The sequence below is a fragment of the Macrotis lagotis genome, chromosome X (genome assembly GCF_037893015.1).
Source record: "Macrotis lagotis isolate mMagLag1 chromosome X, bilby.v1.9.chrom.fasta, whole genome shotgun sequence".
Taxonomy (NCBI): domain Eukaryota; kingdom Metazoa; phylum Chordata; class Mammalia; order Peramelemorphia; family Peramelidae; genus Macrotis; species Macrotis lagotis.
In genome coordinates this window covers 298,021,463-298,040,451 of record NC_133666.1, presented here as the reverse complement: position 1 = coordinate 298,040,451, position 18,989 = coordinate 298,021,463, and positions in this window count along the sequence as shown.

Here is an 18,989-nt window from a genome sequence, read left to right as displayed (position 1 = left end):
CCATGATGCTCAACTGTTCTACTCACAGACTTCCCCTCACTCACATATTCCTACTCTTTACCAAGTTGGTTCCATTTTTCCTAGAAACCATCCTCATGGTGAGCTCTCCTATAGTGTTCAAAAAGCATAGATTTAGAAGACATCAGATCCTACCCACTTACTTTGTGGATGAAGAAACTAAGGACCAGAGGGATAAAAGACTTGCCTTGGGTCACAACTAATAGAAACCTGAGGCAGGATTCTAACCCGGATCTTTCTGACCAAAAGTCTTCTGTCCTATGCACTATACCATGTTACAGTTTATACTCTACAGCATTCATTGAAAACATGTCATACATCATCTTGTACCATTATCTTTTAATGTGTGCATATCATTTCCACAGCTAGTTTATAAGACTCCCAAAGGACTATCCCTTCTTCTTAGTTCTCACCTTAATTTCTGTAATGGTGTCTTGAATGCAGTCAGTACCAAATAAATAGTAAGTGATTGATTATTAATCCATCCCAATAATTCTGGACTCTCTTGGGATGAAAAGCACCCTCTGAACATAACAGGTTACTGTCACCTTCTGCGGCATTTGAGTTGTCTTTAGTTAAGTCACAGGCTAGGATAGATCGCTCAGTTACACAGGTGCAGAATCTGAGGTTAAATTTCATCTTCCACCTATAATATACGTGATAAAACAAATATAGAAACAAATAATAGGAAAGTAAGTTATAGATGGTCCTTTGGAAGTCAATTTAGTCTGTGCATCTAACCATAAAAACAGCATCTGCTCTGCTAAATACAGGTGTTTTATATCCTTGTCATTAATTGGAGGGGACATTATGTCATCATACATCAACAGTTAAGGTTGGTTAAAGTGCCACTTATCTCAGGTGCTATCATTAATCAGGTTCTTTTCAACTTGGTGCCTACAGAAGCTCTATTGGGGGATGCTTTATACAGTCTGAATGTGTTACATGGATGAGGGATATACATTTATAAAAGTACTTATGAATTAAATTTCATTTGATTCAGTTCATCATCCATATATGAAGTACCTACTATGCTAGGAAATAGAAATACAAAGATAAAAAGAAAAAATGATCTGTACTTTGAATGTTTCAGATCTGAAAGAGAACTAATTCCTAATTTGTTGTTTACATGTCCTCAGGATGATACATGAAACTTTTCAAGGAGATAGAGAATATTTGGAAATTAACTTGGTAGATAATGGATCATGGTCTTCTTGCATTTGGATTCAGGAAGAAATGAGGTTAAATTCAGCATCAAACACTTTCTAGCTCTGTGACTCTGAACAAGTCACAAGATAAACCTCAGCATCAATCTCTCCATCTATAAAATGGGGATAACAATAGCAATTACTTGCAAGGGTTATTGTTTTGTGAAAAAAAATTGTAAATTAAAAATAGAATGAGGGAGGGATAATGTTAAGTCCCTTTCTGGACTCCCTCAATCTTCCCAAATGAGCATTGGAGGGGCAGGAGACAAGGAAGACAAGTTTCTCCCTATATACCAAGGTCTCCAAGGTCTCCATTTATTGAACCAAAATACCAGTGCTTAAATACCTCCCCAGTTTCTAATCTACTCCCACTCCAGTAGCACTTAGTAAGGTAAGGCTCTGGTGCTCAAGGACACCAGGTGAAGATAATTTACAGTGCTCCCATACACAACAATCCCTAACAAAAAGGAGGAAGAATCTGCGTGTATGAGAAATTTGAGAAAGTTGAAGGAATGATTCTTGCTCAAGGTCATAGGCTAATAAGTGGCACTATTAAAACTTAAAGTAAGAACTTTTTTTTTTGCAAGGCAATGGGGTTAAGTGGCTTGGCCAAGGCCACATAGCTAGGTAATTATTAAGTGTCTGAGGTCGGATTTGAACTCAGGTATTCCTGACTCCAGGGCTGGTGTTCTATCCACTGCGCCACCTAGCGGCCCCCTGATGTAAGAACTTTTGACTTCAATTCCAAGGGTTATTTCCAGCGCACCAAAGCTACAATGCTAGAGACTTACTCATCAGATTTAAGGTGGCATAAACGGTTTCCATAAGAGCAGCCATGGTTTACATGAATGATCAACATCATTCCGAGGCATTACATCCATTCAAAATTACTTTTAGAGAAAACACCATGAAAACCCAGGGATAAATCCTACCCCAACCAGTCCAATGACATTTTGGATGATACTAGAATTCCAGGCAGCCTATCAACCCATTAGCAATAACTAACTAAAAGAAATTAATCTAAAACATATCAAATGGAGTATAGGAGAGGTAAAATAGTCAGTGGTTTTTCTTTCAAAGAATTATATGAAGTCAAGTATCTTATTAAATTCAATAAAGAGTTACATTTTACATGCTTTGAATAGCGACATACACCCTTTAGAAAATAAGAATGAACTGCTTTTTTAGCATTCATTTGCATACCTTTGACAAATTACTGTAACCAGATTAGGGAGATAAAATAACTAGTCTATTAATTACAATGATTATTATTTAATGGAAAATGGGATTCCAGGCAATGTGTATAGAGAAAAGAAAGCTTAGTAATGCATTATATGGATGTGGTATTTTATCTTAAAGAATAAGATAAGTGTCCAGGCCTTCTTGCAATCTAAAGAATATGTTCATTACCTGTGCAAGATTTATATATATATAATTGACCATAATATTTTAAAACTAGGTGCTCTGTTTCATAGTACATGAAGGACAATAAAGGACTGTTTCTTTAATTAAATTGAGCAAATCTTTGTATGAATTGATCAAAAACTAGGGCTATCCAATGTAGTGGGAAGTGGGGGGGTGGAGGATGAAAAAATCATTTGGATAATTAAAAATACTATAAGTATTTGTGCTTCAATTGCCTAGGCAATTAGATGATGGCCAGAATCATCTGAGTTACTCTACATATCAAGATCAAATATCAAAAAATGAAGAAAACTGTGTTTATGGGTTGTTTTTTTTAAATAGGAAGCCACGTTTTAGTATAAAGATCATCGATCATGTTGTTTAAGCCTTGGATGTGTTCAGATTCTGATGTGGAATAGTATAGAGTGATTTTAGGCAAGTCATTTTACTACCATGAGTCTCATTTTCCTCATAATAGACATCAATAAAAAATCATGAATAGCCTACTGCATGACAGATGAAGAAGCAATGTAGTATGGTGGAGAAAGATGGTACTGGAGTTATACAGACTTGGAATTGACTCCCCTCTAACACATACTGACTATGTGACCCTGGGCAAGGCACTTACCATCTCAATGCATTAGATAATAAACTTTTTTTTGAGTCATGGCACTCTGGTGAAGTCTATGGACTCTTTAGAATAATGTTTTTTAATGCAGGAAAAAAGATATACAGGATTACAAAAGAATCCAATTATACTGAAATAGTTAATTTTTAAAAATTTTTTTATTTACTAAAGGCAATGGGATTAAGTGACTTAAGCAAGGTCACACAGCTAGGCAATTATTAAGTGTCAGAGGCCAGATCTGACCTCAGGTCCATCTCATTCCAGAGTCAATGCTCTTTCCACTGAGATACCTAGCTGCCCCCTGAAATAGTTATTTTTAAAACAAGTTAATAGACTCCAGTTTAAAAGTTCCTCTCCTAAGACTAAAAATTGCAGAAATGGTACTGAACTACATAGAGAGAGGGACTTTTAAGAACCTTTGAAATAGGGGCACCTGGGTAGAGCACTGGCCCTGGAGTTAGGAGGACCTGAGTTCAAATCCAACCTCAGACACTTAATAATTGCCTTAAATAATTAAAAAAATTTAAAAGAACCTTTGAAATACTGATATCCTCTTATCCCACTATCTATAGCAGGAAACAGTATGGAAAGATCATAATATCTGTGTACAAATCCCTCCTGTGAAACTTACTAGTGATGTACAACCTTGAGCAAACCATTTCATATCCTGGGATTCTCATTTCCTCACCCGTGAAAAGAGAGAATGTGACTATATGGCTTCTGGAGTCTCTTTTAGTTCTATTTCTATGATCCTATGGTCTTTAATGCTTGCTATGGGCAAAACAGCATATAAATTTTGATCTATTTTGATATCTTTCATATGTTATTGTTATAAATATTATTGTCTAATAAAAACATATGAATTCAGTTTTTTCATTCATATCTCCCTCCCTTGCTCCATCACTGATATCAATGACAATTCCTTTTCTTTTCTAGTTTTCTAAAAGTCCAGCTCTGAGAAATGGGTCTGCAGCACAGTTACATAGAATAGTAGGCAAAATTTCATGATGAAAATTCCTAAAATTGCCAGGCTAGTGATTTTTAGACTGGTTTATAAGCACCAACATTGGAGCAATAGGTAAGGTAAGATACTGCCAGGCTATGAGTTTGGCATCCAGTGCAACTCTGGTACCTCCAGAGAATTCTAACTCTCCCCCCCAAGATACCTCAAAAGTTGCCTTTTAAAATTTGACACTGGCTCATTGTTGTCACATTGCCCTGGAGTCCATGCCAAAAGACTGAGTTTTAAATGAATGAATCTGTGTTATAATACATCCCTTATGGAAAAACAAAGTCCCTCAGATGAAGTCCAAGATGAACCTGTTTTCAAGAGACATCTTAGGATATGGAATCAGTGTGATCACTTCAGGCCCATAGTGTGGGGACACTGAACTGTTGTGACAACTGACAAATAAGCATTGATTCAGGATTTAGCAGGAGAAGAAGAAGGAGGGAATTGCAGCTGAAAAAGATCTCAGGTTTATATACATAGATAGCAATAGCACATGATCTCATGCCAAACAGAAACACACACACACACACACACACACACACACACGTGTGTGGTGTGTATATACATATATATATATATATATATATATATATATATATATATATATATGCATAGAGATTACAATTAGGATGGTGCTGTGGATAGAGCACTGGCCCTGGAGTCAGGAGGACCTGACTTCAAATGTGACCTCAGACACTTAATAATTAACAAGCTGTATAACCTTGGGCAAGCCACTTAATCTTATTGCCTTGCAAGAGAGAGAGAGAGAGAGAGAGAGAGAAATCACAGCTGCTTCATCCATCGTTTTCATGTGAGGGCCCATAGGAAGGTAGCTTTGATATCTGACCTGTATCCGCCTCTCCATAAGTCCAACATTTCCATTTCCTTTTACTGATTCATTTCTCACTTTCACACATACCCTTCAGGATAAATAGTGCCCTTTATGATATGATTTACCAATCAAGATTGCCTTTAAAAGCATTTTAATCTTCTTTAACCTTGGTAAAAATCATTATTATTTTCCCCTAACCCTCCCAGCTCAACCCTTACCCTGGATACCTATAGTGATTCTTATGTACAGGACATAGTTCCAAAATGGTTGAATCAGTTCACAACTCCACCTAAAATATTTTTCTAACATTGATCATTTCCAATTTTTTCAATTTTGTCATTTTAATCAATTAAATGTGATATGGTACTTCAGAGATGTTTAATTTCTATTTCTCTAATAAATAATGATTTCAAGCATTAAAACTAAAATAGCATGGGAAAAACTAAGTATAAACCATAGTAACTCAGAACAAGGAATGGTCTATCTGTAAGGTGTATGGAAAGGGGAAGAGTTTAAGACCAAAAAAAAAGATAGAGAAAATTATGAATTGAAAAATGGAAAATTTCAACTACATTAAATTAAAAAGGTTCTGAACAAACTAAATCAATGCAACCAAGATTTGAAGAAAAGCAGAGAGCTGGGAAACAATTTTTATACCACTGTCTCTGATAAAGGCCTCATTTCTAAAAATGAATGGAGAACTGAGTCAAATTTATGAGTCAATTTATAAGATAAATAGTCAAAAGATATGAACAGGCAGTTTTAAGATGAAGAAATTAAAGCTATCTATAGTTATATAAAATATATTCTAAACCACTATTGATTAGGGAAATGCAAATTAAAACAACTCTGACATCCCACCTAGCAACTATCAGAATGGTTAATATAACAGAAAAAGAAATTGATAAATGTTGGAAGGGATGTGAGAAAACCAGGTCTAATGCGCTGTCAGTGCATTGTAAACTGATCCAACCATTCTGAAGAGCAATTTGGAACTATACCCTAAGCTACATAACTGTACATACCCTTTGATCCAACAAAGCCACTACCAGGTATGTATCACAAAGAGATCATTTGTTTTTGCAAAGCAATGGGGTTAAGTGGCTTGCCAAAGGCCACACTGCTAGGTAATTATTAAGTGTCTAAGGCTGGATTTGAACTCAAGTCCTCCTAACTCCAGGGCCACTGCTCTATATACTGCACCACCTAGCCACCCCTCAAAGAGATAATTTAATAAGAGGAAAGAACCCATCTATGCAAAAATATTTATAGTACCTCTTCTTGTAGTGGCAAAGAATAGAAAATTGAGGAGATGCCCATAAAATGGGAAATGATGAACAAGTTTTGATATAAGAATGTGATGGGATACTATTTTTCCATAAGAAATCATGAGCAGGTAGATTTCAGAAAAGCCTAGAAAGACATATGACCTGATGCTAAGAGAAGTGAGAAGAACCATTGCACCCACTAACAGCAACTAGCTTTTCTCGTCAATTCAGCTATCAAAGAAAATCCCAAAAGACTTGGGATGGAAAATGATATCCTTCATCCAGAGAAAGAATTTGGGAGAGAAACTTCTGCGGCTAAGCCAAAATGGTAGCATGAAGCTAACTTGCTCCCAGAACTTTTCCCTACCAAAGATAAATGAAACCTCTGGACTAGCATTAAAACTACAGATCCCACCAAGAAAAAGAGAAGATCCAAAGAAGTTTTCAACAGTAGATATCATGGAGGATCTTCAGTGAATGTCTGTCTCTTTGAAGGGAAAAGGGAAGTAAAGCCAAGTGAGGATGGAGAGGGAAAAAGTCAGCAGGAAGCTTTAAGCCCAGTGAAGTCCAGGTCCTGACAGCCTAGTTCCTGGCAGCTAGATAGTAAGCCAGCTGGGAGGGTCCCAACCCCAAACAAAGTCTGAACCTTGGGAAAACTGAGGCAAAAGACAGGACTGGGTTGGGAACAAACCCCTAAATAGGCAGAACCTGTATAAATAAAGGCTTAGACTGCATAGGCAACATCTTAGCCAAAGACAAGTCAGGGATCAGACCCAGCAAAAAAAAATTTGGATCTATACTCTCTATATCCCAGGAGCAGAGATAAAACAAGAAAGATAAGCAAAAAAGTTAAAAGGCTGCTCACTATAAAAATACACAGCTCAAAAGATGCATAAAAAGATAAATGAAAAAGGGAAGGAAACAGCAAAACAAATGCAGGTCAAAACCATCAAATTGTATACAACCCTAAAAGGGAAGATATAACACTTTTAAGTCTTGAGAATTGTACTTCTCTTGGGATGAATATTTTTGAAAAAGTGAGTATGGTTGGATCTTGACTCTCCATTGAAAAAGTCCAAGATGATATCACTAAGTTTGAGACAAAAAACCCTAACGAAAAGCATGGAAGTTTACTCTAAACTTAAAGGACTCAATTTCCTTCAGTGCTCACAAAGCTTAGCACTTTATTTGATAGGGGCATCATAAACTGGGCCCTCCTGAGTCAGGGTCTCCCATAACTTACAATCAATTGCAAAGTTCTTAATGAGACATTAAGAGCTTCCCATTACTTACAGCACTTAAACAGTGTTGGACTTAATCCATAAGTCATTTAAAAAAGGGTTAAATACCTTGGAGTAGGGTGGGGGGGAAGTGTGGGAGAAAATGGGCTTGGAGAGAGGGGTACAAATAGTTGTTGAAATGATTTGACTTTGAATACCTTGGCTCCTGAGGATTGTGTGTCTTTGAAGGGTACTTGAAAAGGGGGCAAGATAAAAAAAATGATTATAATTTGATGTTATTCAAGACTCTTCAAAAGTGTACTTCTAATAAGACATAAGAGGGGAAGGTACTTCCTGACTTTGAGGCAATGTTGCTTATCAAACAAGCAATCATTCAATCTGTGATGGTACTTTATTAACATGTTAGAGCGTATCAAGTAATCAATCAAGCTGAGATTGATGACACCTGATTAATGGTACTTGAGAGATAAATAACACCAGATGAAGAGGCACTAAGATTTATTATTTGAGAAAGAAAGAAGGGAGGGTTTGAACACTGAATAAATTCTATTCATTAGGTTTGGCCTAGAGAGGGAATAAGATACATTCCCACTTGGGTTTAAAAATCTATCCTACTTTACGGGAAGGAGGAGATGGGGGAAGGTAAAGCTAGGGAAAGAAGGGACTAAGAAAAGGGAAGGAGAAGGTATAAGTGAAAATGAACTGAAAGTTAAATTTTAAAAGAAAAGTTAAAGGGTAAAGGGAGTAAACATTTGGTGAGGAAGAATAAGAGGAAAGGAAAAAGAAAAATATAAATGGGGAAAGATAGCATGGAGAGAAATACAGAATTAGTCATCTTAACTGAAAATTTCCATGTAATGAACTGTTCCATAAAACAGAAATGGAAAACAGAAATGATTAAAAACCAGAATCCTACAAAATGTTGTCTACAATAAAAACATCTGAAGCAGAGAGATACATACAGGGTAAAGGTAAAAGGATCAGCTGAAGTAAAAAAAAAATTAGTAGTAGTGATCCTAATCTCAGACAAAGCAAAAGAAAAAACAGACAATATTAAAAGGGATAAGTAAGGAAACTACATCTTAAAAGGCACCATATGTAATGAAGCTATATCATTATTAAACATGTATGCAACCTAGTGACATAACATCAAAATCCCTAGAGGAAAAGCTGAGTAAATTACAAGGATATATAGACAGCAAAACTTTAATAATGGGAGACCTCAACTTCCCTCTCTCAGAACTAAATAAATCTAACTACAAAATAAACAAGAAGGAAATTAAGGTGAATTAAAAAAACTTAGATATGATAGACTTCTGGGGAAAACTTAATGGGAATAGAAAAGAATATATCTTTTTCTCAGCAGTACATAGCACCTGTACCAAAATTGACCATATACTAGGGCATAAAAACCTCTTAATCAAATGCAGAAAGGTAGAAATAATAAATACAAACTTCTCACCATGATGCAATAAAAATTCCAAGTAATAAAGGGTCATGGAATGATTAACCAAAACAAATTAAAAACTAATAATGGGAATAATGTTTGTCCTTCATTTTTGAAGACCAAGCATATGAATTGAATTTTGAGTGAGAGGGAGCTTTGCTACAGCATCAGTTTTACTTTCTCCTCCACAGCCATCTGGGTCCAGTGGCCAGATATGAATCAGGAGGACTGGAGATGATTCTAGATGTGAGACAAGCAGATTAGGTGACTTGTCCAAGGTCAAACAGCTAGGGAGAAGCAAGTGTCTGAGGTTGGATTCAAACTCTGCCCCTCCTGACTACCCTAATTGTACTTTTATAGCCTATATCAGATCCCTTGCTGTCTTCAGAAGAGGAGAGGAACAGGAGGGAGGAAGAAAAATCTGAAACTCAAAGTCTTACAAAAAATGAATGTTTAAAACTATATTGCATGTAATTGGGGAAAAATAAACTACAAAAAAGAAAGAAAAGAAATACTGTGAGCTAGACATTTAATGCATTGGAGAAGTAAGTATTCCAGAGAATGATAAACAACAAGTAGGAGATTCTTGAATAAGTGATAAATCGGGTTGAAAGAACCTCAAAGAAAGAATCTAAGCAATTTTTAAAATTATATTTAAATAAGTCACCCATTAATTCTGTACTTATCCTTTCTGATATTGTTTATACTTTCACTCAGACTTCACAGCAGGTGGGTAAGGCAATTAGAAAGTTTCTAGATGGAATCAAAATCTTTCTGTCATTTTATTTTTATCTCTCCTTTGCATTACTATTCTTCGATCTCATCACAATTTCCAATTTCTTCCTCCAGTTTTCTTAGCCTATTATTCCTATTTGTTATTCTCCAATCCTGTTTCTACTTTAAACCTTTTGTGACCAAATTCAACTATATGCTATTCTCTACAATCAGTTGGCTTCTGACATTCAAAGATCTTAAGAACCAGGCCCCTTCCCACCTTTTTCCCCCTTCTAAAACTTACTCCCCACAACCATTTTTTTCTGTGATTCAGTGACATTGACCTCTTTTCTGTTTTCTCACAGATACTCCATATCAAGATTCCACATTTTATTCATTGGATAGTCCCATACCTAGAATTTTCCTTCTTCTCATCTACTCCTTTTGGATTTCCAGAATTCCTTCAAGGTTCTATTCAAATCTTATCTTCTGCAAGGAGTTCACTACCCCCCTTTTCAAACCCATGACTACCACCCCTAGTGTCTTCCCCCTGAGATTATCTCTCACCTACTCATTATATTATTGTTTGCAGTTATAGGACTAAGAGCTCCTTGAGCCTTTTCTGTCTTTCTATATATCCCCAAGGTTTGTATCTGGCACATACTAAGTCTTTAACAAATGTTTGCTAACTAAAAGACTGACTATTTCAGGAAAGCAAAACAAATCTAATCCCTCTTCTAGACTTTCAAAAATTAGAAGCCAACTATCATGTCCCTCATCCCTATTTCTACCAAGTCTTTTTTCTTCAGGTCAAAAATTCCTAGGTCTTTGTTTTGTGGCATGGTTTTGAGACCCTTCTTTATCTTGGTTGCCTTTCTCTGGAAACATTTATCATTGTTCCTCCTAAGACATGGCACCCAGAATTGAAAACAATGATCCACATGTGCTCTGACCAAGGCAGAATACAGGTCATATTTCTATCTCCCCGTACCTGGAGTCTATGCTTTTGTTAATAGTTGCATTTGTTTGTCTAATCCAATTATGCTGGTCACTCAACTTATATTTCTTTTTTTTTTTAGATTTTTCAAGGCAATGGGGTAAAGTGGCTTGCCCAAGGCCAGACGGCTAGCTAATTATTAAGTGTCTGAGGTCAGATTTGAACCCAGGTACTCCTGACTCCAAGGCCGGTGCTCTATTCACTGTGCCACCTAGCCTCCCTGCTCAACTTATATTTCATAAATCTGATGCTAGGCAAAATTTTAGGTTACAGATTTATCCTTGACATTCTGAGTTTCCTATTTCTATGACCTTCCCTCCATCCTCTTCTTTCCTTCCTTCCAAGAACTCAATGTGCTCAACTATCTTTTTTCCCTTGAAAATCCCTGTTATCAGGAACTCAGTCAACTAGCATTTATTGAGTGCTACCCACTTACCCAGAGAATTTTACAAAATAGTAGAAACAAAGGAATCAGTGTCCAAATAAAGAATTTCAGGGTATCAAAATCAATTATTTGTAGGAGCAGGTTAGAACACCTTTTCCTAGAACTTTTAGAAATATTTCACATACTTACACTTAACCTACTTATCTATGGGACTAGCTCAGTGAAGTTTCAAGCCATATCTCTGATATTTTCTACCTGTATGCCCTTGGCAAATAACTTTCTCTCTTTGGGTCTCAGTTTTCTCATCTGTCAAATGGAAATTGTACTAGATGACCTGTGCAGATCTTTTTGCATTAGATACACAAGTATATACACCTCTTCTGTAAACCATGCCTCCCTACTTTTTTTCCAGTAGTATTGAAAAGTTCAGAAAAATAAAATTCCATATGGATATTTGGTATGAGAAGGACAAAAAGGATGAGGATGAGGATTATAAAACTCTTCCCTAATATAGGTATATTTATATAAATCATATTTTATAATAAATAATAATTTAATTATTAACATGTTTGTTCGAGCAATTATGATTGATGTTCATAATAAGCATTCATCAAACTCCTCACATGCAGTCAGCCTTGTAGAAGACATAAAGAGTTGGACTCACTCCTGGCCCAGTGGGCTTACGATCTAAATTATAAATGTGAGATATTATTATCTGCTCCTCACAGGACTGCCTTGGCACTGAAAGGAGTGGGAGTTGCAGTCTTCAATTTAATCCCCCCCTTTCTCCCAGACATTTATAACACAGCTGTGGAAAGGTGCTCCTGGCAGGAAGTTGGCACATAATTTCTCAGGCTGGGAGCAAATTTCAGAATCAAACAAAGAAAAAAAAACTGAGCAGGTTGGTTTGTTCAAGTTCTAACTGGGAAGAGAAAAACAAAGAAGTTGCTTAGTGAATATTAGATCTGTACCATTCAGAGTAAATTGGAGAATGGATAAAGCTTTGTATAATTCAGGCCTCCACTTCTGTTGTTAATGAGGGCCAATGAAAATCATTTCAGAATTGCTTGGCTAATTTGGCCATGACACTTGATTTCGTGTGTGTTAATGTTACTGCAAATTAGGTGTGTTTTCTGGAGTTTGATCTGCCTCAGTATCCCAGTGCCCAGGACAGTCATTTGAACATAGTAAGTCCTTAATAAATTTTGTGATTTCTTTCATTGTTATTCAATAGTTTGTGAACAGCCTTTTTATTCCTTTTTAAAAATTTTTCACTTTTCATTATCACTTAGAGAATCAGCAATACATGGTCATAAATACATATATATATATATATATATATATATATATATATATATAAATTTTCTCTTAGTCCTTTCTTCACTTTCATCATCTGTGCATTTTTTAAAGTTTTTAATTGAAATTTATTAGTTTTTATCACTACAATTATTCCAATTATTTCTCCTCTCACCTCCCAGAAAGCCATTCCATAGGACAAATAGTATTTAGGAAAAAATGTCGATACAATTAATTGTTTCACTGAAAAAGTCTGAAAGCATGTGCAAAGTATAAGAGTTCTGGTCTGTCATAGAAAGAGTCAGTGTTGATTATTTTCTTATGTCACTTCAGTCCATTCACATTTGATCTTTATAATTCTGTGACACTTAATTTTGATTTTTGTATATTTTTTAATTTATATTATATATTATTTGTTTGACTCTTCCAAGGGATGCAAGGAAATGGTTCAACATTAGGAAATATTGTTTTCTATTGTGTCTTGTTTGTTTGGGTCAGCGTTCTTCACTTTACATTAATTGATATAGATTTATTAATGCTTCTTTGCATCTAGTATACAAATCATTTCTCAGATTAAATTAGATTATTACATTCATGTACCACAATATGTTTTGCCATTCCTCAAACGATGGGCATCTACCTCGCTTCTGATTCTTAGCTATCACAAAAAGTGAGACTGCACAGCCAAGATGGAACAACAGAGGGAGCACTGAAGCCAAACTCTCCCAAAATTCCCTCCAAATAATTTTAAATTAATGAATCAAATTGAATTCTGGAGTGACATATGGGCAACTGGGTGGTACAGGGAATACTATGCCAGGCTTAAAGGCAGAAAGGTTTATCTTCCTGAGTTCAAATCTAGCCTCAGATACTTTCTAGCTGTATGACTCTAGGCCAGTCTTTTTATTTTTTTAAACAAAGATTTTATTTATTTTGAATTTTATAATTTTTCCCCTAATCTTGTTTCCCTCCTCCCACCCATCCCCAGAAAAGGTAGTCTGTTACTCTTTACATTGTTTCCTTGGTATTCATTGATCTCAGTCAAATGTGATGAGAGAGAAAACATATCCTTAAGGAAGAAACATAAAGTATAAGAGATAGTAAAATTACATAATAAGATAACAGTTGGTTGTTTTTTTTTTTAATTAAAGGTAAATAGTCTTTGGTCTTTGTTCAAACTCCACAATTCTTTCTCTGGATACAGATGGTATTCTCCACTGCAGATACCAACAAAATTGTACCTGGTTGTTGCACTGATGGAATGAGCAAGTCCATTAAGGTTGACCATCACCCCCAAGTTGCTGTTAGGGTATGCAATGTTCTTCTAGCTCTGCTCATCTCACTCAGCATTGGTTTATGAAAGTCCTTCCAGGATTCTCTTAATTCCATGGACCAGTCCCTTAACCTCTTCTGAAAAATAAACTTTGCCAAGAAAATTTTAAATTGGATCACAAAGAATAGGACACGACTGAAAAATAATAACAACAAAAAATAGCCACAAAAAGTCATGGTGAGACATTTTCTAGTCAAAAAAAAAAAAAGTAAAGAGGTTTCATGGAGAGGGCTGTAAAACAGGAGTAGAGGGTGACCCAGAACATAGCTTGGGGGGGGGAATACTAGATATAAGTCTCAGAGGTGGTGGCAATAGCAGGAGCAGTGGAAACAGTTTTAGGAGCTCTCAATAATGAGAGGTGGTAAGGGGATTGAAATATTGATCAAAAAAGTTTATGAGGGCCACAGTACTGGGTGCTGTTTTTATTGTTCAGCTCTGGGTCACAGTTCTGAGGAAGAGGAAAGAGTTTGCACTCATAAGAGAGGAGAAAATCTGATTCCATTTCCTGGGGGGAGAGGAATTCTAGTGCTTGTGGTTGCAAGGGAAAAGATCCTCTCCCTGGATAAAAATAGGACATGGATCAGGAAAGAAGTGGCTATGCCTCTCCCCAAGTCACACTAACTTGGAAGCACTGAAAACTTCCAGAGCTCTAGAATTAGTTGGAAAAACAGCAGGTTAAATTGTCTGAAGTGCAGGGCAGTGTCACCTTCCCCAGATAAGCAGAGGTCAACTCTTAAAAAAAAAAGGTTCAAAGTTAAGAAATAGACTGGGGGAAAAAATGAGCAAGAAATGCAAAAAGATCCAACCATAAAAATCTAATAGGGTGAAAGGGAAAAATCAAATTAGAAATTCAGAAAAGATAACAATGTAAAAACATCTATAAGGAAAGCCTTAGAGGAAAAGAAAATGATGATTGTACACAAGCTCAACAAGAAATCTTGGAAGAGTTAATAAAAGGAGCTATCAAAAAAGCAAAAAATATTAAATCAAAAAGAGTGATACTGAAAAAAATGGGATGGGGAGGGGGAGGAAGGCTAACAGAAATAATACAAGAAAATTGTGAAAAGAAGTCAACAGCTTCAAAGGAAAAAAAAATACTAGGAAAAAAAACCCTTAAAAAGAGAATAGGTCAAATGATAAAAGAGGAACAAAAACTCTTTGAATAATAAAATTCCTTAAAAAATAAAATTTGACAGGTAGAAGTTAATGACTCTATGGGACATCAAGAAATAATACAAATCAAAAAAAAATTTAAAATCAAGAAAATGTGAAATATCTCGTTGTAAAGACAACTGATCTGGAAAAAAGTTTCAGGAGAGATAATTGAAGAATTATTGGACATGGGGGTGGCTAGGTGGCACAGTGGATAAATCACTGGCCCTGGAGTCAGGAATACCTGGGTTCAAATCTGGTCTCAGACACTTAATAATTACCTAGCTGTGTGGCCTTGGGCAAGCCACTTAACCCCATTTGCCTTGCAAAAACCTAAAAAAAAAAAAAAAAAAGAATTATTGGACATTCTGAAAGCCATGATAAAAAAAAAAATAGCTTAGCTAAAATATTTCAAGAAAGAGTAAAGGAAAACTATCCCAGCATCTTAGAAACAGAGGGGAGAAATAAAAATTGAAAGAATCTACCAATAACCTCCTGTAAGACAGCTCAAAATGAAAAGCCCAGGAACATTGCAGTCATTTCTAGACTTTCCAGGTCACGGAGAAAGTATTGCAAGCAACCAAGAGAAATCATGCAAATTCTACAGAACTAGAGTCAAGATCACACAAGCTTTAACAGTTACCAAACTAAAGAAATAGAGAGCTTAGAATATGATTTTCTGAAAGGCAAAAGACCTGGAATTATAATCAAAAAACAACCTAGCCAGGAAAAATTGAGCATAATCCTTCGGGAGAAAAAGAAATATATCTTTAATGTAAAAGAGGACTTTCAAACATTCCTAATGGAGAAAAATATAGAATTGAATAGAAAATCTGACATTCAAACCCAAGACTCAGTAGAAACATAAAAAATAAACATGAAAGAAAAATCATGAGAAATAAGAATAGGAAATGAGAAAGCAGGATTATCATTCTTTGCCAGTGATATATTGGCAGACATAGACAACCCTAGAAAATCAACTGAAAAACTAGTTGAAATAATTTAGTAAAGTTACAGAGTATAAAGTAAATCCACACAAATAATCAGCATTGTTATGTTACCAACAAACCCAGCTAGAAAAGATATAAAGAGAAATTTCATTTAAAATAACTACATGTAAATTTTATAAAGACAGTATAAAATATTAGGATTCTATCTGTCAAGAAATACTCAGAAACTATATGAATACTATTACAAAACACTTTTCAGACAAATAAAATTACATCTAAACAATTCTTGCTGAACCAATAGAATAAAAATTCCATTTCTACCTAAATTAATTTACTTATTTGGTATCATACAAATATCAAGAGAATCAATGAAAAAATGTGAAGAAATGTAACCCAGCATTATCCTATTTCAAACTATGTTACAAAGCACTAATCATCAAAATAATTTGGTCCCAGTGAAGAAATAGAGTGATTAGTAAGAGAAATAAATTAGGCATTCAATATATAGTAGTAAAGGACTGCTCTAGTGTTGAATGAACCTAAAAGATTCAAATTTTGGGGTTAAGAACTCACTATTTGACAAAACTTCTGGGAAAACTGAAAATAAGTTTGCCAAAACCTAGGCTTAGAGCAACAACTTATATCATATATCAAGATAAGGTCAAACAAATGCATAAATTAGATATAAAAGGTAAAACCATAAAAAAATTAGGGGAGTATAGAAAAATTTACATGTCAGTTCCATGAATAAGGGAAGCATTTACATACCAACAAGAGACAGAAAGCTTATCAGAAAGTAAAATGGATAATTTTAATTACATGAAATGAAAAACTTTTTTATTTTTTGTTTTTTGCTTTTTCCCCATTAAAAGAATGAAGAAAAAGCAGGAAATTGGTGGGGGTGGGATATGAAATTTTATAACAAGTATCTCTGATAAAGGTCTTATTTCTCAAATATATAAGGACAAAGATTTAGAGAAAAGGACCATTCTCCAAATGAGATGAACAAGCAATTTACAGAAGGAAAAAAAACTATAATCTTTTTATTATTGTTAGCATTTCCATAAAAAGTAGTGAGGAGAGTGAGCATCCCCTTGCTTCTATCCCAGTATATCCCTATAGCATATGATGTCTGACTTTGTTTTTATTTGGTTTTTTTTTTAGGTTTTTGCAAGGCAAATGGGGTTAAGTGGCTTGCCCAAGGCCACACAGCTAGGTAATTATTGTGTCTGAGATCAGATTTGAACCCAGGTACTCCTGACTCCAAGGCCGGTGCTTTATCCCCTATGCCACCTAGCCACCCCTGACTTTGTTTTTAGATAGATGCTTTTTTAATGTATTAAAAAAGAATCCCCAATTCTTGTACTTTGTAAGGTTTTTGGCATAAAAGAGTGTTTCTATTTCAAAGACTTTTTTTGCATTTTAAGATGATCATATTATGGATGTTTTGGTGTTTATTTTGATTATTTCTGTTAATTATTTTTCTAATTTTGAACCATCTATGAATCCTTAGTATATAAACCCTAGTCAATGATATGGAATGAATTCTTAGATAGATTATTATAGCATAAATCATTATAATCCAATAAAATCTTATATAAAATTTTTAAGTCACAGTTCTTTAGTGATATAGACCTATAATTTTCTTTCTGTGGTTTTTCTTTTCCCAGTTTAAGTATTAGGACTATATTTGACTCATAAAAGTATTCTGGTAAGGTTATTTCTTTTTTTGTTTGAAATATGGGTACTAACCAGTCCTTCAAAGTGTGATAGAATTCCACTGTGAATCTGGCAGTCAGGAAATTTTACTCTTTTGCAATGCCTTTGTAACTAGATATATTTCATTTTCTGAGACTGGATTATTTAAGATCTCTAGTTAGTCTTCTCATGGTTTGGATATTTTATATTGTTGATACTATTCTTCTATTTAATGTTCTCAGTTTTGTTAGCATATATAATAATATATGATGAGTATCCTTTTAATTTCTTCAATGACTTTCGCTCATTGGCTATTTTAATGATTTGATTTTTTTAGTCTTTTTTTTAAATCAGATTAGTTATGACTTTTCAAATTTGTATCATTTCCATTAGGGATTTATATTGTTCCATTTTATCTATTTCTACTCTCATTTTTAACCTTTTCTTTTCTTCTTTTAATTTGCTTCTCTACTTTTTTATATGCCTGTTCGATTCATTTATTCTCCCCCTTTTTTTCTATTTTATAAATGTATGTTTGTAAGGATATAATTTTTCCCTCTGACAACTACTTTAGTTGCATCTCAGAAATTTTGGCATTTTATTTCATTATAGAATTTTTATATAGTTATTATTTATTTCAATGATTTTTCTCTTTGACTAATTATTTAAAGTCTCATGATTAAATCTTCATTGGAATATGAATGTTTTATTTATAGGTCCTGAATCACTTGCTTGCATAATGATCTGTAAAGTATATAGTGATTATTTCTACTTTTTTACATTTGTTTGTAATATCTTTGTTCCCTATTGTTTCCAATTTTTTTAAAAGTTCCACAGTTGAGAAATATACACATTCTTATATGCATCTCATTTAGAAGATAGCATATGTCTTCACTCTAGTTACTTCAGCAGTTTATTCAGGTCTATAGTTTTCTTTTTATCTTTCTGTTATATTTATCCAAAACTGGCTAAGGGATGTTGCAATCTATCAATCTGAAATCTATCCATCAAGATCATATATGTCTTCTTAGCACTCAAGTAATGTTTCCTTTATAAATTCAAATGCTTAGGAATTAGGAGAATATGTTAATAACTGATATCATATACATACATATATACATACATAGAGATTATAGAAATATATTATATATATATACATATGCACACATAGATACATAATTTTCTTTGTTTATCCCAGTTACCTTTTTTTTAATGTTTATTTTTACTTTCTCAGATAATGTGATTGTAATCCTAAATTTTTTATTCACTTGTGTAGGAAATTTTTTCCACCTGATCATACTTATTTTGTAAATGTCTTTGTTTTTTAATAGTGCTTCTTATAAGCAACAGACTGTAGAATTTGGGTTTTTTTATCTAATCTGTCACTCTTCTTCATGTTACTGGCT